Source organism: Scyliorhinus torazame, chromosome 24, assembly GCF_047496885.1.
Source record: "Scyliorhinus torazame isolate Kashiwa2021f chromosome 24, sScyTor2.1, whole genome shotgun sequence".
Taxonomy (NCBI): Eukaryota; Metazoa; Chordata; class Chondrichthyes; order Carcharhiniformes; family Scyliorhinidae; genus Scyliorhinus; species Scyliorhinus torazame.
Genome location: NC_092730.1, coordinates 42,276,077 through 42,285,213, shown reverse-complemented (window position 1 = coordinate 42,285,213; position 9,137 = coordinate 42,276,077). Strand labels below are relative to the sequence as shown.

General features: G+C 43.2%; 2 non-coding genes across 2 annotated transcripts; one reads left to right on the top strand and one right to left on the bottom strand.

Annotated features, from left to right (window-relative positions):
- Nucleotides 1–4,264: 4,264 nt before the first annotated feature.
- trnas-uga (transfer RNA serine (anticodon UGA)) lies at nt 4,265–4,346 on the bottom strand. Its single transcript has one exon. It is a non-coding gene; the product is annotated as a tRNA-Ser (tRNA).
- A 698-nt stretch (nt 4,347–5,044) lies between these two features.
- trnak-cuu (transfer RNA lysine (anticodon CUU)) lies at nt 5,045–5,117 on the top strand. Its single transcript has one exon. It is a non-coding gene; the product is annotated as a tRNA-Lys (tRNA).
- The last annotated feature ends 4,020 nt before the right edge of the window (nt 5,118–9,137 follow it).

The following is a 9,137-nucleotide window of genomic DNA, read 5'->3' as shown; positions in this document are numbered from 1 at the left end:
GAAGATAGAATTTATGTCGCTTTGCGAGTGGATCTTAGTTTGGACGACAGCCGAGTGGTCTAAGTTGCTGCGTTTAGATCGAAGTCTCTACTAGAGGCGTGGGTTTGACTCCCACAACTGATATTGCCTTTTTTCTCCGTGAGGTTAAATTTCTCCAGCAAGATTTTCAACATCAGGAAGATCCAATACCTCCCTTTCAGTGGAAAAGCGTTGGTCTCAGGACATGAGATTCTTGTTTAAATACGCACAGCAAGACCACACAGGCAAAAGCGCAGTTAATGCCTCGATAATCTGCTTCAGTGACTCTGGTTGAGGAATTAATATTGAGCACAGGACTCCGGGTAAAATTCGTCTTATCTTCTTGTAAATAGTCTGGCTGGTTGGAGTGATTACATCCGTCTGAGAGGGGAAGTTGGAAACTCGGTTTCTATTGTGATTTACTGCTGGATAAAACTTTATTTCCTTATTGGCCCCCTGTGAGGTATTACTGGATATCGTTATTTCTCTATATTGCCCCTCTGTTGGGTACTATTGGATAACGTTTCCAGTCCAGCTTTGACAAATGGTCACCTGGACTCGAAACGTTTGCTCTTTCCTCTCCCTACAGATGATGTCAGATCTGCTGAGACTTTAAGGCATTTTCTCTGTGGTTCCCTATGTGTGAGCTTTACAATGTTGTACTGCGTCATGCTGTCTCCTTCATTCTTGGGACTAATGTCGGGATGAGACTGCAAGAATGTTTCTGATAGGTATTTGCTGCAAAGCAAACAGGAACGTGTGTTATGTTTTCTTTTTGTGTCAGGGAGAATGTAAATAGCAGAGAACTACCTCGATTCCTCGACCTCGGGCTAATGGCCCAGCACGCTTCCGCTGCGGCACTCTGCTCCTTAAACCAGGAGCTACGATTTTACTGCCCTGCGGTAGCCACACAGGTATTCACTTCCTCATTTTTTTTCTTTCAACTAGAACACACGTTTGAGCACAGTAATTCTGGTCAGCATATTTCAGATAATTTACTTGCGTTCTGAATGTTGTTCTGTGAAGGTGATGTGATTTCTTGTGTGACGTTGTTCTGATGATAAAGTGGGGAGTGACTGGAATCACCTTCATAGAATGAAGTTCGGGGCGGCAGTTTCACCTCTCTGGGAACATTGATCACGCTGTTATTGATTTCTTCAAACATTGCCTCAAGTCCGACCCCGGACAGGGTCAAGCACGAGCAGCGTGGAGCAGCGGCCCATAACCCAGTGGTCGATGGATCGAAACCACTCTCTGCTATATATATTCTCAATCACACCAAACGAAAACAAGTCGCTATTAGTCAGCAGCACATCTACCTTTTTCTTTATTAGTATCAACGTTTTGCTTACAGTCTGATCCGCTCTTTGACACCTGTTCTTCAGCTACCCACAGTATAGTCGAGGTGACAAAGTTGACTTCTCCCAGAACACTCTTCTGGCGCCTCTCCTGGATGAACGTTCTCCTGTTTGGAAAAAGGAGGGATTCTTCGGCTACTTGTCTGTGAAAGCAGCACCGGGAGCAGCTGTGGAGAGAGAATGCAGTCGTCAGGAAGCAACTCTCCAATTGGATACTTCACGTCGCTCAGATCTTAGGCTTTCAATATCTTCGAGTGAGGAACAGGTAGAGCGGGAATTCGTTCCTGGTTGATTGGAGCAAACTGATCAATGCAGCAATGAGGAGCTCCTTAACCCTCAGCGGCCTGGACAAGGATGACACTCAGATACAGGACTCTGGCTGGTGTTCAAAAGTAGGATAAGCATATCTTGTTTGAAATGGAATGACGATGAAGATAGAATTTGAGCCGATGTGTGCACGGATCTTAGTTTCGGCGACAACGCATCAGGGTGACCGAGCGGTCAAAGGTTCAGGTCGCAGTCCCTTCTGGAAGCGTGGGTGCGAATCCCACTCCTGATATTGACCTTTCCCCCACGAGGTTAATTTTCTCCAGCGAGATTTTCAACCTCACGAATGTCCAATACCTTCCTTTCAATGATAAAGCGTTGGTCTCAGGACATGAGATTCCCGCTTAAATACGCACAGCAAGACCACACAGGCAAAAGCGCAGTTAATGACTCGATAATCTGCTTCAGTGACTTTGGTTGAGGAATTAATATTGATCCCAGGACTCCGGGTAAAATTCGTCTTCTCTTGGAAATAGTCAGGCAGGTTCGATTGTTCATATCCGCCCGAGAGGGGAAGATGGGAACTTAGTTTCTATTGTGATTTGTTGCTCGATAAAGCTTTATTTCCTTATATGCCCCATGTGAGTTATTAATGGATATCGTTATATATCTATATTGCCCCTTTGTGGGGTACTACTGGATATCGTATCCGGTCCAGCTTTGACAAAGTGTCATCTGGACTCGAAACGTTAACTCTTTTCTCTCCCGACAGATCTGGTCAGTCTTGCTGAGACTTGAAAGCATTTTCTCTGTGGTTCCCTCTGTGTGAGCTTTACAATGTTGTAATGTGTCATGCTGCCTGCTTTATCCTGGGTTTAATGTCGGGATGAGACTGCAAGAAAGTTTCTGATCGGTATTTGCTGCAAAGCAAACAGGAACGTGCGTTATTTTTACTTTACGTGTCAGGGAGGATGTAAATAGCAGAGAATAGCCTCGATTCCTCGACCTCGGGCTAATGACCCAACACGCATCCGCTGCGGCACTCTGCTCCTTAAACCAGGAGCTACAACATTACTGCCCTGCGGTAGCCACACAGCTATTCACTTCCTCATTTTTTCTTTCAACAAGAACACACGTTTGAGCACACTGATTCTGGTCAGCATAGTTCAGATAATTTACTTTCGTGCTGAATGGTTATTCTGTGAAGGGGATGTGATTTCTTCTGTGACGTTGTTCTGATGGGAAAGTGGGGAGTGACTGGAATCACCTTCATAAAATGAAGTTCGGGGCGGCAGTTTCATCTCTCCGGGAACATTGATTACTCTGTTACTGATTTCTTCAAGCTTTGCCTGTATTTATAGAACGAATACACAAACAATGAAGCGGGAGAATGTATTAAATCAGAGATTGGATATTCTTGTAACCAATACGGCTGTAATGGGAATCCTTCATTTTCCGATAAATCGGGATGAACAGATCGCTCAGTCGGAAATCAGATATCTGGGGATTTTAATGTGATTACTACAGTGATAATATTAACCATGTTAATGTTATTTTGCTCCAATTGAAACGTATCACGAATACCTCGTTAACTTGTTGCACAACTTGCTTTCAGCCAGGAGATGGCAGCAGTGCGCAATAGTTTGGGTCTCCTGATTGTGTCCACAGATCTCGATAGGAATGGAGCTGCTGCTTCCCGGGGAGCTGCCAAGCAAGAGGCACAGATACTGACCAACTGCACCCGCTACAAATAGATTCCCCAAATTACTGAACAAAACAAAAACAAGCACAAATCATATTTTAAGAAACTATGACAGTGACTCTGAAAACAATACACCATGACCTCTGAAAGAATCGATTTGCTGTAACTAATTAAAGATGAACCGTTTCAATATCAGCCGTAATTCCTTACCAGTTCTCAGACAGGCACCGACTAGTTAGAAGTTTGCTTCACTTTTCAAGGTCTGGCTCAATTAAATCAATCACAGGCCCATGATCTGCTTTCCTCCTGTTCTCAGACACATCCACTTTGTACAAGGGCGCACTAACTGGTTTTCAGAGTAAGAGTCAGACTGCAGTCACTTCGTTCTCTCTCGATCCCTTTATCCCAGAACCACCTCACAACCAGGAATGGAACTTCTCACAGAGCCAAGAATGGAATAGTTTGTCGATTCTTCCACTGATTCAGGACCGCCCATCGCCAGTATGTATTCGTCCAAAAGAGTTGGGATGAAATAGGGCTGAGTTTCACTGTATCCAATCAGTCCCCGGAGAAGCACAAAAACAGTGAGTGAGGGAGAGAGAAAGAAACAAAGAAACAGATAGAGAGATAAAATATGTTCAATTTCTAACACGATCTTTTTACCCAAAAAAACATTCAGCTGAATGAAACCGAACCACGTTTCCATTCGCTGCCGTTGCTGCTTCTCCTTCCAAACGTTGCAGGAAACGTTATTATTTATTGATTGTTGTTTTGAGTGCGAGCTTCTTTATATTTCGTTCAGTTTCCAAAACAAATGCTGAACATCTGACTGACTCAAACCGTTCATTTACAAACATTCCAATTCATTCTCGAGTCAGTGGTTTGCGCGGGGAGTTTCGCAAACACTTCGAAACACAGTCGCTGCGAACAGAGTTCGAACCAGCGTGGGGAAGCCCCACGGGATTTCAAGTCTAACGCCTTAACCACTCGGCCATCGCAGCTGCGTCTAGTGTGCCATTCATTAGTAATTTGGTCGATAGAATACATTCTAAAACCAGCCTGGAATCACTCCAGGAAGTTATTGCATTCAAACGATCAACGGGGCCCCGATGTTTATGTGAGGAGAGGTTGAATCTTCGTGGAAAATGACCATTGGATTTGGAGAGAGGCCTTGAGAGACTCGAAAACCTCAGCTCCCTAAACGCACAATTCCACCGATTAAATAGATTGTGGAACAACATCAGTTACATTGGAAATATATTAGAAATTCAAATGGAACAGGACCACACTTTACAGTCTGGAAGAAAATTTAAATGATGAAATCTAGAAATTACAGCACAGAAGGAGACCTGTGCAGGCCGAACGGTCACCTGATGACGCAACTAAAATGGTCACGTGTCGGGATTCCGGCAGTTCCCCGGATCGCGGTCAGAGCACAAGCCAGGAGGTGCTGCTCAATTATTAAGTCAGTTATTTTTTATTACATGTCATTGGTCGTCAGTCATTGAGAGACCAGCATTCCTACATGGTATCAGGAGTGGGCAGAACGTCTTCACCGCATCAACATGCTTGTATCACAGAATCGTAGAATATCCAGCTCAGAAGTAGGCCATTCGGCCCAACAAGTCAGCACTGACCTTCCGAATGAGCACCGCAGCAACTCTCTTCAAGATGAGGTTTAATAGACAGTGCACCAGCAGCCCGGCTAGCTCAGTCGGTAGAGCATGGGACTCTTAATCCCAGGGTCGTGGATTCGAGCCCCACGTTGGGCGCTTTCTTGTTATTATCTGAAAATATTGATGCTGAATGAACTGTCTTCATAACAGGAACACAAGGTTATGTCCCTTGACTGGGAATCCAGAGGTCTAAACGAACCTCGTGACAAAATTTAATAAATATGTAATTAAAATTTCGTCTCAGAAACGGCGCAGAAAGGTTCTGCTTCCGACGGATCTTACTTCCACAACTGGGAACACATTACACAACAGATAATGATTTGACACAACTACAGTGAAGATCTGTCACCGGCAGTGTCACGGTTCCATGGCAGAGAGCACGGCTACACAGCAGAGAGCTCAGTTACACAGCAAGATATAATTTTACAAACAGGGTCTCTCTGTGTGCAGCAGAAAACACATTTTCCTAAAAAAACAGTTTCTCCATCTCGGCACCTTTTCTGTGTGTGTGTCATTGTATGTGTGTCCTGATAGTCTCTTCGTGATTTTTTGTGTATCTTTCTCTGTCTGTTACAGCAGTGCTGCTGTTATGTATTAATCTCACTTTTCCCAAACAGTAATTGTGATTGATAGATACAGAAACATTTCCAAACTGACATTCAGTACCAATGTCTGATAGAGACTGAAACCCACCCTCACATACAGTCCCAGACATTGACTCATAATGAAGGAATCCTGCTCTCACAAACTATTGAGACTGAGGTGCAGAGTGTTCCCTCCACTCGCGAATACTACCTGTGATTTACAGAGACAGAACACATCTCAGTCAGGTGAGTAGCAGAGTTTGATGGGTACAACATGTATTCCACAATCACCTTCTCTGCGCCAGATAATCAGATGCAGACGACATGCGGCGTCTGTGTTGGTTTAACAAGGGTTTTACCCAAGAACAGGAACAGATTTACACAATATCAGGGTATAAGACGTAGGAGCAGAAGTATGCCATTCAGCCCATCGAATATGCTCCGCATTTCAATGAGATCATGCTTGATCTGATATATGACGTGTTATGGCCTTATACGGTGGCATATTATCACAGTGGTTACCTCACAGAGCCAGCGATCCGGGTTCAATTCCAGCTTTTGGTCACTGACTGTGTGGAGTTTGCACTTTCTCTCCGTGTCTGTGTGGGTTCCCTCCGGGTGCTGCGATTTCCTCGCACAGTCCAAATGTGTGCGCGTTAGGTAGACTGTCCATGCTAAATTGCCCCTTAGTGTTCAGAAAGTTGGGTGGTGTTACAGGGATGTGATGGAGACACAGAGGCTCTTTCAGAATATCGTTGCCGAGTCCATTGGAAGAATGGCCTCCTTTTACATTTTAATGATCTCATGATAATACTCATGTCCACTTTCCCGGCATTTTATCTCTAGATTTCACGATGAACCTTTAAAACCAGCAATCCCACCAAGCCTCAGGTAGCGGTAACTCCTCAATGGTCGTTAATTTCCCGGATGTCAGTCATTTGGCCAGTCTTGAGTGAAGTCACATCCTGGAAATGACATACATTGATCCAGTTCTAAAATAAATTAAGTCGCTCTAGTCCCTGATGACCATAGGCCCTTTGAGTCTAAGATCTGACTGGTGGTGATTTAACCTGAGGATCACCATACTTCAGGCGAGGATCAATAATAATAATACTAATAATCTCTTATTGTCACAAGTAGGCTTCAATCAAGTTACTGTGAAAAGCCCGGAGTCGCCACATTCCGGCGCCGGTTCGGGGAGGCTGGAACGGGAATTGTGAGATGGCGGGGTTTTCATGTTTCAAGTCGAGTATAACCGTGTGATCTCTATCTAATTAATTTGGTTTTGCTTCTGCTAATCTTGTCTCACAGTGAGGCAAACCTCACTGATTTGATAGACGAGTGATCGTTCTTCAGTCTTGTCATTGTCGGACCCGCTGAATATGGAGGCATATCCTGTGTGGCAGGATTTAGCTCCAACTCAAGCTATAAGTTTGTGGATGATACCACTGCGGTAGGTCGTATCGCAAACAATGACGAATCAGATGCAGGAGGTAGATAAATCACATGGTTGCATAGTGCACTGTCATGTGAGTGTACATTTAAGACATGTAAGTTTAAGCAATGCACATTTAAGAAAACAGTGATGTCAGAGAGTGGGTGGAGCTGGGCTTTAGGTCAGCCATTTTGCAGCTTTTTACTTTCAGTTTAAAAAGCAGTTTGTGTGTGTCTGTGTGTTTCCAGAGAGCTGCAAGTTTGAAAAGAGATTGGGAGTGTCTTCGTTTGCAGGGTGCTGGATCTCTGACATAAAAGACCATCTCTGGATCATTTGGGTGATTTAAACTGATAATTGTAAAGCCTTCAACCTGATGTGATTCTGTTTAAAGGTGTTAAGTCTCTTGGAAGTTTGAAGGAACATTTTAAGGAATTGTTTCTGTTGCGATATTTTCTGAGTTATCTTTGAAGTAAGGGGCGTTAAGAGATCCAATGTTTATTTAAGATGTTAAGTTGAGTTCATGGAATAAACAGTGCTTTGTGTTTAAAAGCCCACGAGTCCATAATTGTATAATAATAATACACCAAGGGAAAAAGCCGTGTGCCAGGAAAAGCAACAAATCCATTAAAGGGAGAGGTTGGTTGAACTCCATGATACATTTTGGGGTTCTGAAAACGCCTCACCCATAGAAATTGGGGGCTCGTCCAGGATAAAAGTCTATCTATTGGATTGGCTTTTGTGAACTTAAAGACAGTGAAGGATTGTTCCTTTTCCGGTGTGGTATTTTAGTTTACGTGGGGAGAGTGTTGTGAACAATGGTTCTTTCAGAGGCTCAGAAGTTTTTGTGGGTGGAGAATGTCACACGAAGTACTTTACGGGCAGAAACGAACAGCAGACTGTTAGATTTGGCAAGAACATTGCAGTTAACCTTACCTGACAAAATGCGAAAAGATGAAGTAATTATGGCGGTGGTTAAGCATTTAAAGTTGCATGCGATAGAGTTTGACTCATTGGAAATGGCAAAAATTCAGTTGCAAATTTAACAAATGGAACATGAGAAAGAATGAAAGCGGCTTGAATACGAGAGGGAGAGAGAGGAAAAAGAAAGAGAAAGAGAGAGAGAGAGGAAAAAGAAAAGTAGAGAGCAGAAAGGCGAAAAGAAAGAATAGTCCTAGCAGAAGAAAAAGAAAAAGAAATGGAAATACAGAGGAGGGAAAAAGATAAAGAGAGCGAGTTTGAACTTCAGAAAATGGCCATGAAACATGACAATCAGTTAACATTGGCAGACGTAAAGGGAAACGTACAGCTGGATGATAGTGATGAGGATAGTGTGAAAGCGCGTCATAGTCGAAGGCTTGGTGGGAAACTATTTAAATATGTCCAAGCACTGCCACGGTTTGACGAGAAGGAAGTGGAAGCCTTTTTCATTTCATTTCAGAAGGTAGCTAAACAAATGAAATGGCCACAGGACATGTGGGCGTTACTGATTCAAACAAAGCTGGTAGGTAGAGCTAGTGAAGTGTTTGCATCACGACCGGAGGTGGAATCTGGAACGTATGAGCAGGTGAAGAAACCCATCTTAAGGCAGCTGAGCGAGTGCCTGAAGCTTACAGACTAAGGTTTAGAAATTTAAGGAAAGAATTTGGTCAAACATACATGGAGTTTGAAAGGCTGAAAGAGAGTAATTTTGATAGGTGGATAAGGGCTTTGAAAATAGACCAAATGTATTAAGTTCTCAGAAAATTATACTTTTGGAGGAGTTTAAAAATTCAATTCCTGATGTAGTGAGAACTCATGTGGAAGAACAGAAGGTTAGAGCTGCGAAATTAGTATCGGAAATGGCAGATGATTATGAATACGTTCATAAATCAAAGATTGTTTTCCGACATCAGTTTCAGCCGATGAGGGATAGAAACTGGGGACATGAGAAATACTCAAGTGGTAAAGGTAAAGGTGATATGATGGGAGACAATAAAGGGAGTGTACCTCTGATTAAAAAAGAAATCCAGGAGGGTGGAAAAGAAATGAAAACTTTCAAATGTTTTCACTGTAATAAACTAGGCCATTAAAGTCACAGTGTTGGTGGTTGAAGACAAG